The sequence below is a fragment of the Mobula birostris genome, chromosome 5 (assembly GCF_030028105.1).
Source record: "Mobula birostris isolate sMobBir1 chromosome 5, sMobBir1.hap1, whole genome shotgun sequence".
In the NCBI taxonomy this organism is placed as follows: Eukaryota; Metazoa; Chordata; class Chondrichthyes; order Myliobatiformes; family Myliobatidae; genus Mobula; species Mobula birostris.
The window spans coordinates 25,653,358-25,678,055 of record NC_092374.1 but is presented as its reverse complement, the minus strand read 5'-3'; the positions used below and the strand labels follow the sequence as shown (position 1 = coordinate 25,678,055).

The 24,698-nt window shown below is 40.9% G+C and overlaps 1 protein-coding gene across 4 annotated transcripts in view; it reads right to left on the bottom strand.

The window, feature by feature from the left end:
• LOC140197572 (teneurin-3-like) overlaps positions 1 to 24,698 on the bottom strand; it is a 2,811,066-nt gene that overhangs the window by 1,081,928 nt on the left and 1,704,440 nt on the right. The gene's annotated exons all lie outside the window — the stretch shown is intronic.

The following is a 24,698-nucleotide window of genomic DNA, read 5'->3' as shown; positions in this document are numbered from 1 at the left end:
AGCTTAGGTCTTCCACTCAACATCCACAAGACCAGGAGTCTCAGCTAACCTGTTCCCATGGCAGCACACCTCCTGACAATAAGGGCTCATGATGAGACCCTGAGAAAGACTTCCCATCACTCTGGAGTGATCTCTAGCTGAAGGCAGACTTTGATGATAAAAATCTTCACCCTCCTAAATGCACCAGCACAGCTTTTGAGGAAAAAGGGTATATGAAGATTACAATTTCTGATCTGGCATAAAACGGAGGATTTCCTGGGAAACTGTGATCCCTCCCTCCAATGTGCTTTTGAGAGCTGACATCTTGCAGCACCCATTTTAAGGTACTGGAGAAACACCAAAGAGGAACGCAGTACAGTAACGGAAAAGGCTCTTTTGCTCACCGTATTTGTGCCGAACATGGTGCCTCATTAAACCAGCCCCATGGTCAATATCCCTCCATTCCTTGCCTATTTAGATGCCCCTTAAAATTGCTATTACAGCACTGTGCAAAAGTCTTGGGACATAGAAACACAGAAATCTACAGCACTTTCAGGCCCTTCGGCCCACAATGTTGTGCCGACCATGTAACCTACTCTAGAAACTGCCTTGAATTTCCCTACCGCATATAGCTATGGTACCTAAGACAATAGGACAGTACTGTAGTAATTTTATGCATTGAGCTGTACTGCTGCCACAGAAAAAAAAGTCCTGATATGTGTGATTGATGTCTGATACATACCTGATTCTGATATGGGCCTCTATTATGAACTGAGAGTGGGAAGGGGACAGGGAAAGGGGAATCATGGTTGGGAAAAGGGGAAGAGGGGGTGGAAAGTACCAGAGACATTTTGTAATCAGCAATAAACCAAGTATTTGGAATTAAATGACTTTGCCTGTTGTCTCCGGGCTGGGCCTCTCTGCACCCAGTGCCACCGCCCCCCACCACCCCGGCACTCCTTCTCTACCACCTGTACCACACTTCTCCCGTGGTGCTCCACTCTCACCATCCCCAACATCCTTTGCTCCCGCCAGATTTACAAACTTGCTGTCCACTCCACATTGACAAATACAGTACTGTGCAAAAGTCTTAGGCACCCTAGCTATATAAATGTGCCTACAGCTTTTTCATGGTACTGTATTTCTGTTTCCATGACCTCAACATAGTCAAAGGATCTAGCACTCTCTGTATAATGAAGTTGCCTCATAATCTCCTTTAAAAAGGTTGGTAAAGGTGGCATTTTGCATGATGGTTTTCATCAGTTAGGACATCAAGATTAGGAGTAGTGGCGTTATGTTGCAATTATATAAATCGTTCATGAGGCCACACTTGGAGTATTTTCCACAGTTTTTGTCATCCTGTTATAGGATAGACATTGGCAAGTAGCAGAAGGGGTAGAAGAGATTTATGACTATTCAATCTGGACTAGAGGGTCAGAGTTATAGGTAAAGGTTGTCCATGGTAGATCTTTATTCCTGGAGTGCAGGAGAATGAGGGATGACCTCAAAGAAGTTTATAAAATCAGGAGATGTCCTTTCTCATGTCAGGGTATCCAGAACTAGAGGGTACAGACCAAGGTAAGAGGAGAAAGATCTAAAAGAAACCCGAGAAGTAACTTCTTTACACAGCAGTTAGTGTGTACCTGGAATGAGGGGCTAGAGGAAGTGGTTGAGGAGGGCACACTTGCAATATTTCAGAGGCATTTGGATGGAGGCATTTACATAGAGGGGAGTGGCTTGGTGGGTTATGGGCTGAAAGTGAGCATCTGAGACTCACAGGAAAGCTGCTATGGTTGATGTGGACCAGTTGGGTCAAAGGATCTGCTTCCATGCGACATTACTGGATGACACTGATATTCTTACATTTGAACTTCTCAAATGAAACACCTCCTACTTATCTGACCTGTTAACTCTTTCCTTAATCCCCAACTGCAATCATCCCAGGCCCTCCTGTCACCACCACTCCCTGTTCTTTGTACTATCTCCTCTCCTCACTTTTACACTTGATTCGCGACAGTGACAAATTCTTCCCCCCACAGATGCTCCTCCACTGCTGAATTTCTTCAGTAGCTTATTTGTGGTTCATAGCTTGTGACTTATTGAGCCAAGACATGCTTCTCATTGCCCCACAAGTAATTGGATTCAGCCTATCTCACCTCTTTTTTTAAAAACAGCTAAGTTTTCCATAGACTGTGGAATCTGGAAAGCATTGCTTAAAGATTTCTGTTCTTTGGAGTTACTGGTCTAGAAATTCCATACTACTGAACAGACAATAATTCAGTGGCACTGCATGGAGAGTACACATATTTTTTTTTAACAGTACAGAAGACCTGTGAGAGGGCTTATGCTGTTTCCATGCAAAAGACCACTCCACTACTTACTCCATCGTTGTGGAGCAAAAGACTGCTGTTGGTTACAGAACTAAAAAAAAATCACAGCATCTGTTTTGTGCAAACAAGAATTGTGGAAATGTTCTCCATTTTGCCCTCTTTTCCCAGCCTCTCCGAGATACCTGTTTCTGATTCTGAAGTATACTGCAGGGTATCAGAATGAGAATTAATCGTGTGGATAGTCAGAGGCTTTTTCCCAGGGCTGAAATGGCTAACGTGAGAGGGCACAGTTTTGAGGTGCTTGGAGGTACAGAGGCGATGTCAGGGGTAAGTTTTTTTTATGCAGAGAGTGGTGAGTGTGTGGAATGGGCTGCCGGCAACGGTGGTGGAGGCAGATACGATAGGGTCTTTTAAGAGACTCCAGGATAGGTACATAGAAAAATAGAGCGCTATGGGTAACCCTAGGTAATTTCTAAAGTAAGTAGACGTTTGGCACATCATTGTGGGCCGAAGGGCCTGTATCGCGCTATAGGTTTTCTATGTAATATTGACATGTTTATATTAGAATATACAGACTGTTGTATTTGATAAAAATGAAAGCTTTACAGTGTAAGTTACATTTGTGAGGACCCCACCAGTTTAATTTGTGCAGAAAATGAATAGAACTCTTCAATAATTCCATGAATTAGTACAGCTTACTAAATTGCATAACTAAATTGTAGTGGTTTACAGCTAATCAACCCATTGATACTTCACAAATGTGAGAGGATCTACAGATGCTGGAAATCCAAGCAACACACACAAAATGCTGGAAGAACTCAGCAGGCCAGGCAGCACCTATGAAAAAAAGTAAAGTTGATGTTTCTGGTTGAGACCCTTCAGGAGGACCCAATCCTGCCAAAGGGTCTCAGCCCAAAATGTTGGCTGTACTTTTTTCCCCATAGATGCGGCCTGGTCTGTTGAGTTCCTCCAGCATTTTGTGTGCGTCCATTTTGTGGGATTGCTCCCATTGATGGAGGTGACAGTTTGGTGTGTACAAAGTGGTTGCTATACTTGTGTAAATAAAAAGCAAACCCAGCTAATGTATTGCATACCAAGCATTTTAAGACAAAGCTAAGAGATGCAGTATGAGTTATCTCTTGCAAAAGCTCTGAACACCAAGCAGTGTAGTTTTTGTTTGCATTTTACTTGTAAGTGCTTCTGGAGGTTTTACACTCTGTATTTACGTTAGAGCTGCCCTTTGCAGACAGTGTCTTGTTTGTTGAGGCACACAATGTGAAGTCTCCAGGGCTGCATATAATATATAAACTCATACTTCTGTTCATTTGTACCTGTGTCAAGTTTCTGATGTTATCACTTGGAATTTATCCACTGACATTAAATGATCATTGCAGACATTCTCAGCCACAGAGTTCAGACAGGACCAACCACACAAGACAACACTCACAACACGCTGGAGGAACTCAGCAGGTTGGGCAGCATCCGTGGAAAAGATCGGTCGACGTTTCCACGGACGCTGCCCGACCTGCTGAGTTCCTCCAGCGTGTAGTGAGTGGTGCTTTGACCCCAGCATCTGCAGATTATTTTGTGTTTACCAACCACACAAGACTGTACAAGTGGCACACTTTAGTGGAGAAACCATACTACAGTTATTTGTGGTTGCAGGAAGCTATGAAATGTAGATGGGTCATCCCTGTTTGATGGAATTTAGCAGTTATTGTTTTACTATTATCATCCAAGCAGGATGTATTACAACACAGTGTATTAGTCTGTGTATTCAACAATAACAAATGTAAACAGTACAAGATTACCAGTAGTGAGAGATTTTAAATAATCCACGAGGCAGAAAATCAAGTGGAGATGAAAATAGGTGGATGCTCTTTACTGGAGCCAAATCAAAGACACTAATATGGTGTATAGAAGGAGCATCCTTGATATAAATCCACCAAAGACCTTTGTGTTAGGAAACTTTTTTTAAAATTACACACACAAAATGCTGGAGGAACTCAGCAATCCATACAGTATCTATAGAAAAGAATGAACAGTCAACATTCGGGCTGAGACCCTTCATAGGACTGGAAAAAAAGATGAGGTCAGAAGGTTGGGGGGAGGGGAGGAAAGAGTACATGGTAGTAGCTGAGAGGTGAATCCGGGAAGGGGGAAGGGGGAAGGGGTGAAGTGAAGAACTGTGACGTTGGTTAGAGAAAGAGATAAAGGGCTGGAGAAGGGGGAATGGTGAAAGGGGCAATTACCAGATGTTTGAGAAATTCACTTTTAATTATAGTTTCTAACTTCAGATTCACTTGCCTCAGTTCAGTCAATGGCTTTGTTGGTCATAAGGCTCATTTGATCACAGTGCCAACTGGGACTACACAAATACAGTGTTCAGCAGTAATTAAACCAATCAACGTTAAAGTGCACCATTAACTTTACACGACTCAGGTACACACAAGTCCAAGCAATCAATACATTCTCCAAGCAGCCAAATTATTTGTGTTTTGGTCTGCATTTTGTTTTATTTAATGCTATGGTTGTAATCCATGGGGAACTATGCATTCTAAACAGTCATTAATCAGCTTAAACTGTGATCACAGCAACAACACAGTTCATGCTATTACCCATTCAGATCTCCATTTGAATGCAATTTTGCAATGTTTAAAATAAAATTGTGTTAACATATTGTTGTTTAGGATTGGTGCAGATGGCTATATCTCTTGGGGGAAATATTTTTGTTGGCACAACAACCAAAATGTCTTCTGTATCAGTGCATATTGAATTTGGGTCCAGGTGTTGGAATGAAGCCAATCTTTCCCTTTTACTGGTATCTTACATTACTTTTAAATATATAGGATTCTTGCACTGAGGTTTACAACAATCAACTTTGTGTACTGGAGAAAAAGAAAATTAAAAGGCTTCTCTGCTGCAGATAAAATAACACCTACTTCATATGAATTTTCTTCAGGCTTGGTGATAGAACAAAAACAGAAAATGCCAGAAGCATTCTGCAGCTGATATAGCAGCTGTTTAATGAGGAGTTAATGACTCGGATTGTTCCCTCTACATAGATGCTGCCTGACTTGTTTCACATTTCTCTCACCTGCAGTTTTTTTCTTCTTCTGACATGATTGATTGGAAAAGGGGGAAATCATTCAGTATTTTCCAGAGAATCCATAAAGAGTGCATTCCTGCTCTTCCTTCACAGCATTATAGGGTATTGACTTACAAAAATTATGCTGGAAAACAGAAGAATAACCCAAATGTGCTGACAATGTGTACAAATCTGTCAGAGTCTGTAAATACTTAGGATTTACAGTGAAAACTTAGGATCCACTGTTAGGGGGGGGTTGCACTACTGAATTCCTAATGTTTCTTGTCTCTTAACAAATATAGACTCCCCTTCTGAGCATTTGCTGCCCTGTTAAGATATCCATGTGCCCAAATAATTTAACTTCTGCTTTTATAATCATTATAGTGGTAAAACAAGAGAGTCTGAAATGCTGGAAATCCAGAGTAACACGCAACGCACTAAGTACTGAAGGAACTCAGCAGGCAGGCAGCATCTATGGAGAGTAATAAAGAGATGACATTTCAGGCTGACACCCTTCATCCTTCTTTATGTTCACATCCTGTGTCTTTGGCATAACTTTCAAACTTTCCCCTTTCTCTGTGTCTTTTGTACCCTCTTATTTCCTTTTGTAACATCTCCTGTGTGCGGGGAAGACTGGTAAAGAGGTGGCATAATGGTGCAGCAGATAGCACTACAGCCTTAAACCTTCAGGGATCTGGGTGCGACCTTACCAGCCGTGTGTAGTCAGCATTTAACCTCTGTATTCCATATATGCATTGATCATTTAATTAGCAAATGAAAATGAACCCCTGAATGGTAGAGTAAACAAATGGAATTTGACAGGCTTGAGTGGAAGTATTAACTACAGGGCTACATAGAAGTGAAGAGATGGGAGTTATATAACTGGTGGGATTGCGTTGTAGGGAGCAGTCATTGCCCTGATGGGCTCAGGGTCAAAGGGGTATGCGAAGCAAGCAGGAAAATGGAACTGAAATATAAAGTATAAAACATAAAAATAAGAAAATATGAAAAACTGAGTCAAACCACCATGATCTTATTGGTGGTAGATCAGGCTTGAGGGGCTTAAGGCCTAATTCTGCTCCAACAATCCTGAGTTCATTTTCATCATTTTACTTTTGGTTTCAACATAAATTTCAAGTAGTCTTTATCTGTACACATACTTCAACTGAATTAAGTTACTATTAATTGTAGCATTGGTTAAATATTAGTATGCAAACTGAGTTTAACATTAAGTATATGGTTAAGTGTTCAGTTCCCTTCTCTGACTTTCATTTCATACTGATTTACACTAAACCTGTCAAACCTACACAAAGTTTAATTTTTTCCACTCCATCTATTCCATTCCTTGAGTGTTCATGGATTTTTTTTCCCCCATAAGGTTCCATGTTGAGCATAGGTGGTCAGATTCCAGTGATTACAGGTGAAAATCAATGCAGAAAACTAAAAGAGCAAAATAAGACCTTCTCCTCTCCCTACCTTCAAATTCAGACTTCTTCCCACTTCCCTTCCAGTCCTGATGAAGGGTCTCAGCCCAAAACATTGACTGTTTATTCCTCTCCATCAATGTTGCCAGACCTGCTGTGGTCCTCCAGCATTTTGTGTGTACTACTTCCAAAACAGAAAGCAGGGTTCAGCTTTGGAGACATTTTAAGAAGGACATCTCTCATTTATAATGGAAGCTTCTAGTGTTTCATTTGTGGTACTCCCTTTAAGGTTCTGCATTGTAATTTAATCCAGCTATGCTTACTTACTTTAATATAATTATGTATCACTTGGCAGCAGCTGGGTATCTCCAGATAGAATCATTTCAATCAGAGTGAAGCAGATTTCATGTAGTTATGTGGTAATTGAAATTTCTCTGCAGAGTAGGCTTGGACTCATTTTATAAGTGCACACAATGAATTGGCAATCTGTTTGCAGGTGTGACCACTGAAGGGCAGACCGCTGGTTACCTGTAACCTGGATACCTCGATGTTTTTAAAATTGGATGCAATTTCTGTTGATTACTAAAAGGCTTCCTTCAGAAAGACAGTCAAAAAGCCTCAGTAAAATGGGTTATTAATTTGAGACTGAAAGCAAGGTGGCTACAAAACTTTCTGCATTTTCATTTAAGACAGAGCTAATAATTTTAGAAGATTTTGCAAACAGGAATATTTCTTCAGTGCTCTCTGACTCTGGAGGAAAAATAAACTTACCTCCAATATTATAAAATACTGTGACTTACCCTGTTGAAATTACTTTGAAAGCGACATAGACTGGTTTTGTTACAGGAGCACAGTCAAAGGCAATAGGGCATAGTTCCTCTACAGGTTGAGTTGTTAAGGGTAGTATTTTGATCCCAATAAATTAGATCATTATTTAAACCGATCCTAGGGATTCCACAGCAGCACACACAAAATGCTGGAGGAACTCAGCAGGTCAGGCAATATCTATGGAAATGAATTTACAGACTTCAGGCCGAGACCCTTCTTCAAGACGAGGCATTCCATCACTTCCGGGTGCCTTGAAGGCCATCTCGTTGCAGAGCAGCTCGATGGATACGATTCAATATTCCTGTTTCAGACTGATACAGCTGAGGATCACAACCGCTTCCAAGGTCTGTACAGTTAACAAAGATGTTTTAAGGCAATTGAACAATTTATCACTGTTGAAAACCAATGGAAACAACGGTGATTGTGGCCATACTGCTTGTCGGACTCCTCGAAGGAAACGTGACTGCTGAAAAGGGATATAGGTGTGTTAAAGAAAACGGGGTTTTCAATTTCCAAACCTGACTATCTTGCTGGCAAAACTATAGTCTCTAGTAAATGAAATCGAAGATCTCAGAGCAAGGGGGCTGTATCTGAAGGACTTTAGGACTGTTTGCATCCTTTGTTTCATGGAATCCTGGCTAACTCCCTCTGTACCAGATATAGTGATTCAGATGGATGGGTTCACTGCACATCATCAGGATAGGACTGTTGAGTCTCTCAAAAGCAGAGGTGGAGGTGTATGCCTCATGATTAACTCCTCTTGGTGTACAAATGTATCAGTGATGTCCCAACTCTGCTCACCAGACCTGGAATATCTCGCAGTTAAGTGCCGTCCATTCTAACTGCCGCGGGAGATTTCTGTGATCATCTTAATAGCAGTGTACATTCCACCTCAGGCCAATATCAGATAAGCTTTCGATGATCAGAGCGATGTAATCAACATGCACAAAACGGCACACCCTGATGCCCTCACCATCATTTTGGGGGATTTTAACCAGGCCAGGTTGAAAAAGTCACTAAATAACTACCATCAACAACTCACTTGTAGTACCAGAAGAAGCTGTACACTGGACTGCTGTTACACCACTATCAAGAAGTTCCCACCTGCTTCAAAAAAGCAAGAATTATACCAGTGCCTAAGCAGGGTGATATTATAATATCATCGAGTAGCACACACATCTATGGTGATGAAATGTTTTGAGAGGTTGGTCATGGCAAGAATGAGTTCCTGCCTCAGCAAGGACCTGGACCCACCGCACTTTGCCTATCACCACAATGGGTCTATGGTAGATGCAATCTCAATGGCTCTTCACATGGCCTTAGATCACCTGGTCAATACAAACACCTATGTCTGTTTGTTGACTATAGATCAGTGTTTAACTCCATCATTCCTACAGTCCTGATTGACAAGCTACAGAAGCTGAGTCTCTGTATCTCCCTCTGTAATGGGATCCTCAATTTCATAACAGGAAGACCACAATCTGTGCGGTTTGGTGATAATATCTCCTCCTCACTGACAATCAATACTAGTGCACCTCAGGGGTGTGTGATAAGCCCACTATTTATACCCATGACTGTATGGCTAGGTATAGCTCAAATACCATTTATAAATTTGCTGAAAATACAACCATTGTTGGTAGACTCTCAGATGGAGATGAGAGGGCTTACAGGAGCAAGATATACCAGCTAGTTCAGTGGTGTCATACAACAACCTTGCACTCAACGTCAGTAAGATGAAAGAGCAGATTGTGGATTTCAGGAAGGGTAAGATGAGGGAACATAAACCAATCCTCATAGAGCAATCAGATGTGGAGAGAATGTGTAATTTCAAGTTCCTGGGTCACAAGATCGCTGAGGGTGTTACCTGGTCCCAACATATCGATGCTTGAAAGAAGGCAAGACAGCAGATATATTTCATTAGGAGTTTGAAGAGATTTGGTTTGTCACCTAAAACACTCAAAACTTCTACAGAGCATTCTGACAGGCTGCATCACCATCTGGTATGGGGCAGGGGACTACTGTACAGGACTGAGAGAAGTTCAGCTCCATCTTGGGTACAAGCCTCCATACTTCAAGGAGGAATGCCACAGAAAGGCGGCGTCCATTACTAAGAACCTCCCATCACCCGGGACAGGCTATGTTCTCATTGGAAAGGAGGTACAGAATCCCCAAGGCACATACTCAGTGATTCAGAAACGGCTTCTTCACCTCTGCCATCAGAGGCAGAACACAACCTAACGTGTTTTTCATATATTATTTTTGTAATGCACTATTTTTAACCCAACTATTTAACACACACACACATATATATTTACCGTAATTGATTTACTTTTGTTTCTTTCTATATTATCATGTATTGCGTTGTCCTGCTGCTGCTAAATTAAGAGATCTCACGACATATGCCGGTGAAAATAAACCTGATTCTGATTCTGATTCCACCCTGCGTATCTGTGCTGATTTGCAACTATATTATGTATCAGAACCCAACTGTTTTAAGGTTGTTCTTCTCAGATTTAAACAGAGTCATTTGAAGGTGGGTATAAGCATATTTTACAACAGATGCTCCTTTTTTTCTCATTGTAAATATAAAAGCGGTAGGTTTGAAAATGTGTATAGTGTATAGGAATTGGCTGGTGGTGAAGGTCCAGTGCTTTGACAGGTCAAGATACAGATTAAATAATTCCTATGGCAGCAGGTTAGTTGATAAATGGACAAATATGTAGATGGCATCTATGAAGTATCTATTAGTGTCCTGCACTGTTCCCTGTAAAGGGAGTTTTGGTATTTTACTCTTCAAAAGGTTTTCACTCCATTGCATTATCTCAGTAACCATACTGAATATAGATACATCAAGTAAGGAATAACAGGCCTCAAATCTGATGGCATTCTTGAGATTTGAATAGATCATTATGGTTGTTCTACATAAAACAAAATATATAAAATTAGAGCCATAAGTAGACAATAAATCCATGGAATTCATTGCCATATATGGTTGCAAAGACCAAGTCATTGGGTATATTGAAAACAGAGGTTGACAGGATCTTGATTTTAAGGGCATGAAAGGTTAGAGGAAACCGCAGGAGAATGGAGGTGAGGGGATAATAAATCAGCTGTAATGGAATGGCAGAACAGACTCAATGAACCAAATGGCCTAATTCTGCTCGTTTGTTTTATGGTCTTATGTAGATTCATGGAAATATGCATAAAACAGGACATTGAGATTGCACTGACCATCAGTCATCCATTTGCGCTATTCCTACATCAGTCACATTTTATTTTATTCACCCCATATTCTGCTTGATTTCCCCCAAAACACCCCTCTCCCCACAGATTCTGCCACTCATCTGAAATCTAGGGGCAATTTACAGAGGCTATTGAGTGATTGATTTTCATAATTTGGGATGGATAGGAAAATAGCAGCTGGATGAAATCCATGTGGTTACTGGAGTGATGCCTCAAAAAACGATGCCTCGATTTTTTGAACTACCAGTAATTCCCTCCCTCTCCTTCACCATTCCCTGTTCCCATTTCCCTTTCTCACCGTATCTCCTGACCTACCCATCACCTCCCTCTGGTTCTCCTCCCCTCCCCTTTCTTCCATGGCCTTCTGTCCTCTCCTATCAGATTCCCCCTTCTCTAACCCTGTATCTCTTTCACCGGTCAACGTCACAACTCTTTACTTCAACCCTCCCCCTTTCCTGGTTTCACATATCACCTACTACCTTGTACCTCTTCCTCCCCTCCCCCCTTCTTACTCTGACTTCTCATCTCTTTTTCCCTCAGCCCAAAACACCAACTGTTTACTCTTTTCCATAGATACAGCCTGGCCTGCTGAATTCCTCTAGCATTTTGTGTGTATTACTTTGATTTCCAGCATTGGCAGATTTTCTTTTGGTTGTGATCCATCATTTAGGACATGCCCTGTTCTCATTGCTACCATCAAGGAGGTGGTACAGAAGCCTGAAGGCACACACTGAACAATTCAGGAATAGCTTCTTCCCCTCCGCCATCAGATTTTTGAATGGACGATGAACCTGTGAACATTACCTCACTACTTTTTGTTTCTCTTTTTGCACTACTTATTTAATTTAACTTCTGAAATAGTATACTTCTGAACATACTTTATATGCCAGAGATATTAAACCTGATTCTGATTCTAATTCTGACACGAAGACAGCAAAATCATGACTGAACTTGTGATGCAGCTGCTCTCATAGCTGCACCATTCTGTTGTCCACGATCAAGATTAGAGATTAAATATTAGCTTTATTTGTCACAAGTACATCAAACAAGATGCTGTCATCTACCTGCTGATCAGAGCCTACATCCATTTGGACAAGCAGGGCAGCACTGTGAGGATCACATTTTTTAATATCTCAGGTGCCTTCAATACCATACAGCCCTCAATACTGAGGGAAAAGCCTCGTTCAGTGCAAGTTGGTACTTCCATTGTATCCTGGATAATGGACTACCTGTCTGGCAGACCACAGTTTGTGTGGCTTCAGAGCTACGTGTCAGACTTGGCTATAAGCAGCACTGGGGCCCCATAGGGAACTGTATTGCTCCCCTTCCCATTTACCCTGTATACCTCGGACTTTAGATACAACACTGAGTCATGTCATCTGCAGAAATTCTCTGATGACTCAGCAATAGTTGGATGTATAAAAGGAGGACAGGAGAATGAATACAGGACCCTGGTGGAGGACTTTGTCAAATGGTGCAAGCTGAATCATCTGCAGTTCAACATCAGTAAGACAAAGGAGATGGTGATGGACTTTAGAAAGACAAAGCGTGCACTGCTCCCAATTACTATTGATGGTGAGGACCTACAAGTACCTGGGGGTGCACCTGGATGACAGACTGGAGTGGAGCACCAACACAGAGGCTGTGTACAAGCGGGGCCTGATGTCGCCTATACTTCCTGAGGAGACTGAGGTCCTTCGGGGTATGCAGTCCTCTCCTTCACATGTTCTGTCAGTCTGTTGTCTCCAGTACAATCTTCTATGCGGTGGTGTAATGGCATCAACCTGGGTGATCCCAACAGGCTCAGTAAACAGATTAGAAAGGCTGGCTCTGTTATAGGCGTCAAACTGGACCCACTGGAGGATGTGGTAGAACAAAGGACCCTGTGGAAAATCCTGGAAATTCTGGACTATCTTGCTTATCCTCTCCATGTCGACTTGGAAGAACAGAGGATCACTTTTAGAAATAGACTAAGATAACTGTGCTGCTCCAAAGAGTACTATATGAGGTCATTCTTACCCTTGGCCATTAGGCTCTATAATGAATCAACATATGGGCGAGGAAGTGATGAATCCTTCCTGTTAGACTGTTTGAGGTAACTTATTTTTTTATATCCTTTCTTACTTCTCTTCTAATATTTGTATATTTGTATATCTGTGCACTTGTAATGCTACTGTGAAACTGTAATTTCCTTCGGGATTTATAAAGTATCTATTTGTCTTTCTGAAACACTGAAACACACCAAAACAGTGAAAATGTATTGTTTTCTGTCAAATCAAATCAGCGAGGATTGTGCTGGGCAGCCCGCAAGAGTTGTCAGGCGTCTGATGCCCACAAACCACTAAAACTAACCCTGATCTGTACATTTTCGGAATGTGGGAGGAAACCGGAGCACCTGAAGGAAACCCACACAGAGATGGAGAAAATGTACAAACTTCTTACAGATGGCAGGGGGGGGAGGGGATTGAATCCTGAATGGTGATCACTGATGCAGTAAAAAGACTGCCCTAAGTGCCACATTACTGTGTCATCCCTTTTTATGTCGTTCAAGTTATGGATGACACACAACCTGTGCAACAACACAAGGAACTCTTCTCCCTCCTGCCATCTGGCAAAAGGTACCGAAGTATCCGGGCTCTCATGACCAGACTGTGTAACAGTTACTTCCTCCAAGCTATTAGACTCCTCAATACCCAGAGTCTCATCTGACACCAACCTACACACACACACACACAAACACTCAACTGAACACTACTCCACTCCCTTTGCAATTTTTGCCTATTTCTTTCTCAATTCCTGCTAAAACATTGTTTACATTTACATCATTTATTATTATATTGTAATTTGTCCTTTACTGTGCCTATTGTTTTGTTTATTAATTATTGTACTGTCTTGCACTGTTTTGTACACTTTATGTAGTCCCATGTAGGTCTGAAGTCCAATGTGTTGTTTCAGGTAGTCTAGTGTAGTTTTGTGTTATTTCATGTAGCACCATGGTCCTGGAGGAACATTGTTTCATTTTTACTGTGTACTGTACCAGCAGTTATGGTTGAAATGACAATAAAAGCGACTTGACTTGACTTGGAATGATGAGTAAAACAAATCATCCTTTACGAAACCCTTACTTGAGGGAAGATAGTCCCAAAAGTTTTATTATGTAGCATAATGTTTGCCTTTTCTACATATTTAAATTTCCAAGAAAGTTGTAGCTTAAATTAAATCGTGAATTTATTGCACGAGTGTGAAGTCCTTGATTAACCAGCGACCACCAATGCAGTCCTTCTACATTAACAGAGTTCTCAACAGCGTGCTACACACTTACCTGATTCTCACCTCAACCGACACCTGAAATTACGGCCCTCTCAACACAGACCTGTTTTCATGTAATTTAGACAACTCCAAAATCCCTCCTACTCTGCCAGCTGATCTCAGTCATATTGCCACATCCCCACTCATGTTGACCATGACACTTCAATCCAATCCTTCAAGTCTGTTCACAGCCTACCAGACAGTCCCACAGAAATAGTGACCCAGGCCTGAGAACTACTTCCTTTCTCCCATTACTAGGAAAGAATCTTAGGATAGGTCCTTGAGCATCAAGCAAGTGAGGCCTACTGGTTGTTTGCCAGTCTCTATGTGTAGTTCTTTTGTTGATTCTCATGTATTTCTTTGTTCTACTGTGAATACCTGCAAGGAAATGAATGCTAAGGTAGTATATGGTGACATATACGTACTTTGATAATAAATTTACACTGAAATATATTTTCAGCATAGCCTTTTGTTTCTAATGCACGATTAGAATTGTGGTGGAGAAATTTGCAAGTATTTGCTCACCATTGCAACACACCCATTTAACACACATTTATAAATGCTGAATAAAGTACTGGACAAAATAGTTTTACTTGCTTTTATTAAGGCATTGGGACAATGAATTGAATTATTAATGTGCACATGTGTAGGTGCAAGCATGTGAGCATATGTATGAATAGATAATTTGAACTAAAGAGGCATAGGAATTTAGGTGTTACGTATAGATACAATGCCAGATTAAAGATCCAGTGCTGTTTTCTTCACACAATGGGCTACTTAAACTTGGAATAAATTTATGCAGAGAGTGGAACCCCAGTGGCATTTCAGAAATGTGCTTGAGTGATTTGTGGACATTATCATTGATAAAAAGAGGTGAGAAGTTTATGCATTACTTTGCCCCTCTTAAAATCACAGAAGAATTTTGCCAGATTTTCCACCTCTGATTTGGAAAACAAGATTTTTTTTAACATATCCAAAGACCACCACTGGGTCAGAACTGAGTGGCTGAGTCACGATGTCTTGTGTCTGACTGCCTGGAGAGGTTTGAAAGACAAGTTTTGATTTTGCAAAAACTCTTCAGAACAGCATTTCTGCAAATTAACTTGAATTACAGCAATATTTATTTGTATCTATTCACAATAGTACTGAATGTTTTATCTAGTCTATCTTGGGATAGTTCAATAATATGTGCTTTGTCCTGTGTGTGACTGTATGGACTGTACTTTGGTCTCTGAGGAATGCTGTTTCATTTAGCTGTATGCATGTGCATGGTTGAATGACAATTAAATTAGAAGTCGAACTTGCATTCAAAGCAGAAGTGAAATTTTTGTTTCCTTATCATTAAAAGAGATTGTGAGATGGAGGAAAAGACGTAATTTCCAAACGTACGTACCTCAAAAATGTCAATGTTCTTTTGTGGTTCACTTCTCATCAATTCTTATGCACTCTTCTTTAGAGCATAAGGCAATTAAGTGTCTTTAACTTGAATACAATACAGTGGAAACCAATTAATGATAAAAGAGAAAATTTAGTCATGCATGGATTTCCAATACATTCTGAATAAATATTGGTTCAAAGGAAAAATATTATTGATTTTAAGCATGATATAGAGATGATCATAAATTTGCAGTTATAAGCAGATTAAGCAAAAACAGCAATGTTTCATCTGGATGTAATTAACCAAACACTGTAACCTCTAAGATGAGAGTTGTGTAGAATTTATGTGAATGGTTGAAATGTGCAGGCAGTGTAGGTATTTGGATAGAATTTGCAGAGAGTTCTATTACATCCAGATAGCAAATACACTCAGTGGCCACCCTATTAGGTATACCTGTACACCTGCTCGTTAATGCAAATATCTAAACAGCCAATCATCTGGCAGCAACGCAATGCATGAAAGCATGTAGGCAAGGTCAAAAGGTTCAGTTGTTGTTCTGACCAAACATCAGAATGGGGAAGAAATGTGATCTAAGTGATTTTGACCATGGAATGATTGTTGGTGCCTGTTGGGGTGATTTGCGTATTTCAGAAAGTGCTGATCTCCTGGGATTTTCACACATAATAGTCTCAAGAGTTTGTAGAGAATGGTGCAAAAAAAAAAACAAAAGAAGAAAATTCAGTGAATGGCAGTTCTGTGGGAAAAAACACCTTATTAATGAGAGAGGTCACAGGATAAAGGCTACAGGAGGTACCTAATAAAGTGGCCACTGAATACAACTTCTCAGACATGAACAACTGACCCATGCTAGACTTCTGCAGAGTGCTGTACTGAGCAAACTCAAAAGATCAACTGGGATCACAATAGTCTTGCTATAAATAATTCTGAGGTTGATTGTCAATGGCTCAGTTGTACTGTGCAAGGTATGTTTTCCCCCTTAGTTATTTTCCTTGTCTCAAAGCGGAGATAAAGTCTAATATGTCACTACTCTTGTTGCTGATGTCTGCAGAAGTGAGAAAGCCGTTGATATTTAACAGATTATATCTGCTGTTTCTCCTGTCACTTCTGAAGACTGCAGCAGCAGTGAAATCTGGGACTGGATCTCACTGGCAAATCTTGGCTGCACTGACTGGAATTCCACCTGTATTTCAGCCATTTGATTTGATAATTGGTAATTGGTTTATTACTGTCACAGATACCAAGACACAGTGAGAGCTTTTGTTTACACACCATCCAGATAGACCATTTCATACATATGTACATCAAGATAGTGCAAATAGAAAAACAATAACATAATTCAAAATATAGTAGCAGATTTAAGAGGACATTATTAGTGATTCTTAAAGTTATCAAACTGAGATTGAATTGAGTAGAATGATTGTACTTTACTAATGATACTGCCTATACTTCTCGCCTCAACAGTATTTCAGCCAGCATAATCACAGACTCCATTCTCCCCAGACAATCTTCTTCTCTCTTCTTTCATTGGGCAGAAGATACAAAAGCTTGTAAGAGCATACTACCATGCTTAAGGGCAGCATTTACCCTTCTGTTATAATACTTTTAAATAGTTCCCTATTGCGATCAGTTGGACTCTTCCCCTCTCAATCTACCTCTTATGAACTTGCACTTTATCGTTTACCTGCACTACACCTTTTCTGTGGCTATTACACTTGACCCTGTGTTGCTATTGTGTTATCTTCAATGCATTTCAAGGTATGTCAGTATACACTCAGTTGCTAGTTTATTAGGCACCCCTGCTCAATAATGCATCGATCTCATCAGCCAATCAAATGGCAGCAACTTAATGCATAAGAGGTTGTCAAGAGGTTCAGTTGTTGTTCAGACCAAACATCAGAATGGGGAAGAAATGTGATCTAAGTGGCTCTCTTAGAAAAGTGAATTTCTTAGAAACTGATGATCTCCTGGTATCTTCACACACAACTGTCTCTAGAATTTACCCAGAATAGTGCGATAAACAAAAAAAAATCCAGTGAGTGAAAGTTCTGTGGGCAAGAAAATGCCTTGTTAATGACAGAGGTCAGAGGCCAGACTGGTTCAAGCTGGCAAGAAGGCAACAGTTAACTCAAATAGCTATGTGTTACCACAGTGTTGTGCAGAAGAGCATCCCTGACTGCATACCATGTCAAACGTTGAAGTAGATAGGCTACAGCTGCAGAAAATCACAAATATAAACTCAATGACCAATACACTAGGTACAGGAGGTAAAGGAGGGATCTAATAAAGTGGCCACTGAGTGAATGTGCAAGAGTAAACCAAACCCAAATCCAATTCCAATTAAAATATATGCAATGAATAGATCTGCTGAGAGCCGTTTGCAAAGAGTTGCCTTCCTCTGATGCCATCTTGGGAAGTCTCTAGTAAACACAGTGCATGAAGCAGTAACAGGATTCCCTTCTCAACACAAATATACAAGATCATTTCTGGGGTTATACAAGGCAATCTGAACCTACAGATCTGTGCTCTGGTGTTCTGCATTCAGGCTGTCAAACACAAATTATCAGATGGCAGATGGCAGATGGCGATGCGTCTGTCAAGATGCTCTGTTGCTGAAGTCCAGAAATGGCCATCTTTTTGGCTGAGACTGCTCAGCTTTGGGAAATTGCCTTTTTGATCCTCCCAGGATGGATCTGTTGCTGGATCCACAACCCCGTTGATCTTAGAGGGGCTTAGACCATAAGACCATAAAATATAGGAGTGGAAGTAGGCTGTTCCGCCCATCGAGTCTGCTCTGCCAAAGTTCCCGGAAGGAAGGGAAATGAAAAGCATATTCTCCTTATTAAAATTATTTTTATCCAATCATGTGACATGGTACATAATGAAGATGATGATGATGTGTGCTTTAAAATATTTATAACTGTGGTTACCTGATTTAAATTATATTTACATTATTTTTCTCAGAGGTATTTGCTGTGGAGACCAAGTTATTGGATATATTCAAGGCAGAGATTGATAACGTTCTTGATTGGTAAGGTTAGTTGGGGTGGGGGGAGTTGGTTCAAGGATAAGGGGAGAAGTGAGACAATGTGTTTGAAAAAAATCAACCATGATTGAATAATGGAGCAGATTTGATGGGCTGAATGGTCTACTTCTGCTCCCATATCGTGACTGGAGGGAAGTATTTGGGTTATTGGCAAAAATATGCATGGATAGCATCCAGTGGTTGCTGGGTTTGTTAAAAGTCTCAGCCGTGTGAACAACAGGTTTTCAATAAGCAAGGAATGGGCCACAGCAGGAGCATCCACACCTCTGCCCTTGGAGCGTCTCCACTAAACCACCTGAGAGTGTGGCACAGGCAGAGTTGCTGACATCATTTAAGAAGTGCCTAGATGAGACCTTGAATCATGTTGGCTTAGAAAACAAGAGGCTTGAAGATGGGATTACCACAGATTGGTTGACAAAGACATGATTGCTAAATGGCCTGTTCCATGCTGTGTGATTTTGTGACCCTTTGCCAAAAGAGGGATCCATGCTTTTGATATATGAGTCCCCAAGTCTTTTACAACATTTCAACTTTACAGAGTTTTCAGGTAAAGTGTATATTTGAGTTCCTATGAAGTATTTCCATGAGGAAGATCCTAATGCAGAGGGCAAACTGAAGAGCAACTGTCCACAAACTATCAAGCTAACATGATAAATTTGGTTGTTGGCCTCATATTTAACAATATCTACCAAAACTTACAAATAGAGAGTGCGAAACAACTCTCTCAGAGAGATTCTACTTCAGCAGGTACCTAAGGAGTTAGACAGCTGTGTACTGTGGTACAGAAGACATGTTCTTTCAGATGATCATTAGTCATAAAGCACTCAGGTGGTAATGCATTTCACAGAGGTATGGCTGTCAGTATTAAAAGCATCCGTGATAGACAGTTCTTCAGAATTGTTCTTCCACATGAAATCTCTAAGCCTCCGTTGCCTGCTGTGTCAATCTGACAAATATCTTCAACAAGGGTATAAGTTCAGCTGGAAGCATTGGTGCTGCCCTACTAATCATCCACTCTACTACACTAAAAGGATCTTGTTCTTGCTTTTCTGTGCTGCATTGGTGTGAGCTTTTTTCCTGAAGCATCTGCATTTAATGTCCCCAAATACTTTTCTGTGGAAATAACTGATGAAATTTACCAACAGCATCCTTCTGAGCAGACACATCTTCTACAAAATAGTGCCCAGCTAATTTGTTAAGCAAATTTTGAAGACTAATACTCCTGATTAATACGCAAACACAAGGAATTCTGCAGATGCTGGAAATTCAAGCAACACACATAAAAATTGCTGGTGAACGCAGCAGGCCAGGCAGCATCTCTAGGAAGAGGTACAGTCGACGTTTTGGGCCGAGACCCTTCGTCAGGACTAACTGAAAGAAGAGCTAGTAAGGGATTTGAAAGTGGGAGGGGGAGGGGGAGATCCAAAATGATAGGAGAAGACAGGAGGGGGAGGGATGGAGCCAAGAGCTGGACAGTTGATTGGCAAAAGGGTTATGAGAGGATCATGGGACAAGAGGCCCAGGGAGAAAGAAAAGGGGGAGGGGGGGAAAACCCAGAGGATGGGCAAGGGGTATAGTGAGAGGGACAGAGGGAGAAAAAGGAGAGAGAGAAAAAGTATGTGTGTATATACGCAGACTGGGAGATCGTTTCGCTGAACACCTATGCTCTGTCCGCCAGAGAAAGCAGGATCTCCCGGTGGCCACACATTTTAATTCCACGTCCCATTCCCATTCTGATATGTCTATCTACGGCCTCCTCTACTGTAAAGATGAAGCCACACTCAGGTTGGAGAAACAACACCTTATATTCTGTCTGGGTAGTCTCCAACCTGATGGCATGAACATTTACTTCTCAAACTTCCGCTAATGCCCCACCTCCCCCTTGTACCCCATCCGTTATTTATTTATTTATATACACACTTTCTTTTTCTCTCTCTCCTTTTTCTCCCTCTGTCCCTCTCACTATACCCCTTGCCCATCCTCTGGGCTTTTCTCCCCCTCCCCCTTTTCTTTCTCCCTGGGCCTCCTGTCCCATGATCCTCTCATATCCCTTTTGTCAATCACCTGTCCAGCTCTTGGCTCCATCCCTCCCCCTCCTGTCTTCTCCTATCGTTTTGGATCTCCCCCTCCCTCTCCCACTTTCAAATCTCTTACTAGCTCTTCCTTCAGTTAGTCCTGACGAAGGGTCTCGGCCCGAAACGTCGACTGTACCTCTTCCTAGAGATGCTGCCTGGCCTGCTGCGTTCACCAGCAACTTTGATGTGTGTTGCTACTCCTGATTAATGTTGCCTAAGCCATTCACCAGAAGGAACCTGGGAAGCATAAACCACTGAAAACAGCAGTCAGGCTTCAATTATACTCATTGCAAATTTTTAAAACGCCTGTTTTAAAGAAAATGCAGTTGCTGTAAGGACATTAAAGATAAATGTTATTGTGATCAATGTAAACTTTGGTTCTGTTTAGGTACTGGCTTTTAATTTTAATATTCTTGAGATGCAACTTTATCTTAATTAAATCGCAAAAATCTGATGTTATCAGCAACTGTGATTTACCAGCAACATTGGAACTATGTGCATTTCCAGTGCAGACGGGAGGTTACAGAGGTCTGATAAAGAAATGTTTTGCTACATTTCTTATGTGCCCTGTAATATTTTAAATTCAGACAAATGCCTTTGAACAGGGGCACTGCCACTTGTATTCAGGATATCAGCTACTGTCATTGTGTGCCTTAACAGAATATATGCTTCAGCATTCCCCTGACTATTTGCTTGTCGGTTGGTGGTTTAACATAAGTGTAACACAAGCAAGCTTTGACGTCTCTGAGGGCGCCACAGAATATAAATAACAATTACCGTTGGTACTGAGTGGAAATCTCATCACTATTCGAGGCCACTCAGTATACACAGATAAACCCACCGGATAGCTTGCTAGCTTGGAGGACGTTTGGATAGAAGGAAAAAAAACCTGCACATGGTTTACTGAGGGTAGCAGCTGAAACAAGTTTGTTGAATACCTTACTGGTAGGACATTGGCAACAGAGACAGGTGAGCATTAATTCATGAAGCCTGCAACAAACTCAGGGACACAAGCAATGTCAAAACTGTGAATCCACATCAATTGACTGCACTCTGTAGTCTCAAAAATATCTGGTGACTGTCAACATCTTTCAGCGCTAAAGAGCAATTCAATTTTCACAAAGAAACTGCCTACTGATTTTTATCCTCCATTATTATCTACTTTTCCCATTGATCTTGCATTGTGTCATTTTTATGACTACCTTGAGCCAAGTATTAATCTGGTCACAGATTACACCTTGACATCTGCAACTAGTGACCATTTTAGTTCTTTTACAACTCTTCCATTACCAAAAACATCCTTGCTTAAATGCAGCATAGCCAGGAAAACAAGCATCAGGCAATGGCCATTACCTGCAAGACTTTGGAACACCCTGCTACTCCCAGTACCTGTTAGCTATGACAGCGCTATACTGTAGTATATTTAATTATATGTTGTATATACACATTGTTAACTTGTATAGTCCATCTACACATTTTTATTCTGTTGATATTATTGTGTTTATATTATTTGATGTGCTGAATGTGATATACTCGATTGTGTTTTGCATTTTGGTCCCAGAGGTATGTTGTTTCATTTAGCTGTATACATGTCTATGGCCGAATGACTATAAACTTCAACTTGAATCAAATTGAGGGAAACAAGAAACTGCAGGTACTGGGACTTGTTGCAGGGGTCCATAACCTGGGGTTCACAGACACCTCGGTTAATGGCGGGGGTCCGTGGCATAAAGAAGGTTTGGGAACCCCTGTGTGCTAGAGTAACTGAATATGTTGGACAGTGTATGTGGAGCAAAAGGAATTGTTGAAGTTTTGGGCCAAAGCCGTTCATGCAGACTGAAAGAGTAAACAGGACTAGCAAGTATTAAGAGCAGAGGGGAAGGTGTGAGATCGGGGCCAGACGGTGATAGTGGATGGAGGAGGGGTGAGGGATGATGGAAGATGGGGCGAGGTGGGAGAGGGTAAGATGTGGAGTTGGAAGGCGGAGGTAGTAGAACAGGGTAGACAGAGCCAAGTGAGAGGATGGAGGGAGAAAGTGGAGGCAGCTGTTGGACAGCGAAAGCAAGGATACAAAGACGACAGTGCTGGAATCTGTTAAGGAAGAAAGGAGGTCATGGGAATCATTAGGAGAGAGGTGGAACCACATGGGGGAGGGGGGAAGTCTAATGGGGGAAATGCGTTGGCAGTGGGTGGGTGGAACCAGAAGGGAGGCAGCGTGATGAAAATGGGTATTGGGGTGTTGGAGGGAGGGGTATGGGAAAGGGGATAAAATTGGAATAACCAGACGTGGATCAGACAAAGAGAGAGAAAGAGACAGGAGAACACAGGGGGTAAGGGAAAAATTGTTTAGAATGAGAGATGGAAAGGTGACCTGAGTAAAACATATCAGATATTAACAGTATGGCTGTGAAGTGGATGTATCCTATTGAGAAACAAACCAAAAATGGAGATAAACTTTTATCTCTGAATAGGCTGAGAATCCTTAGAATTCTCTTCTTCAAAGATTGGTGGGAGCGATATTTGAATATTGTTGAGGCAGTGGTAGATAAGGTATAGAGAGCAATGAGAAAACTTGTGGTAAGTAAACAGAACATTGAGTCAGGCTACAGTCAGATCAGCGATGATCTTTTCTGGTGGAACAGGTTTAAGGTGCTGAGCAGCATAATCATAACCTTAACACATCTGTTTATCTGCATGTCATCTAATGTGAAACAAGCAGTCAAATTACTCAGTAAAGAGGGTCTTTTCAGTGTGAAGAAAAATAAGACTACAGCAATTTCTCATATCACAAACGATATAATCATTCTCAGAAAATGCAGTACATGGAGGATAATTATGCACAAAGTATGCATACAAATCAATCTCAGTCACAACGAACAATGTTGTCATCAAGCATAATTAACAAGGGAATTACCCAAATATCTCCACTGAAACTGAGGCAGCGTTTTCATCAGAGGCAGTTATCTAGTTTTGATCTTTCTTTGTGCAACTAATGCCTAAAAGACCAAGAATAACAAATTTGTAAGTGGAATATTCGACATGAATTAGTTCCCTGATTAGCATCCTTCGGATCAAACATCTGCTGTAAGTGGGTGCAAGAAATGTTGAAATATCTATTAAAATTGAGGTCAACGGTATTTAAGGGAGCCTGATACATAAGCTCCTGTGAATTTAGCAGAACAAACTCTGTCCAGATTGGGCTCAGGTCATGCTAACACTAAACTGGGAAAGCCCTTATCCCAAACCAATCACCTTTATCTCCATAAGTGGGCTGTGGTCTCACTTTCATCTTTTATTTTCCCTGAGTTAACTTCAGATCCACATGAATCCACATGGCAGCTCTTCAATTCATTAATACTTTGTACTCAATGATTGTGAATAATTTAGAAATGCATAATGGAGAATCGTCCTTGCTGAGATTGTCTCCTTTCGTTCATGTTGTTTAACGTTGAATGCATTTGTAACTATCTACTTGCTGCATGACACAAACTCTATGACAATTCATATTCTTTTCACAAAGGGAAATTGCTTTATTATTAATGGTAGCATTTCAATTGTTCCATTAAATAGAGGCACTTGTTGAAAGGTCAAATTCTTGAGGTATAAATGACTGATAACTAATGTGCTCAATAACTGCAGATGGAGACTGGAAATATTTCTGCCATCATCAGGTTCAGTTGAAAATTGGATTTGTTACACATACACCAGTATCCACAAATATGATCCCAGTAATTAAACTACCAAACCACTGGTTATTTACCAGATATAAATTAGTGGGCAGTCACTACCATACTCGACTGACTGCTGGTCTGTGGAGTTTCAAAACTCAATGTCTTCACATTGCAAGTAATATTGGCTCATCCATATTACAACTTTCTGCTGCTGAATTGTCATATGTTAAGACAGATGTTGGTAAATTGGGTCTTTATTTTGTATTCATAAGGCAACTGTTACTATAGAGTGATTGTGTGGTGTTATAA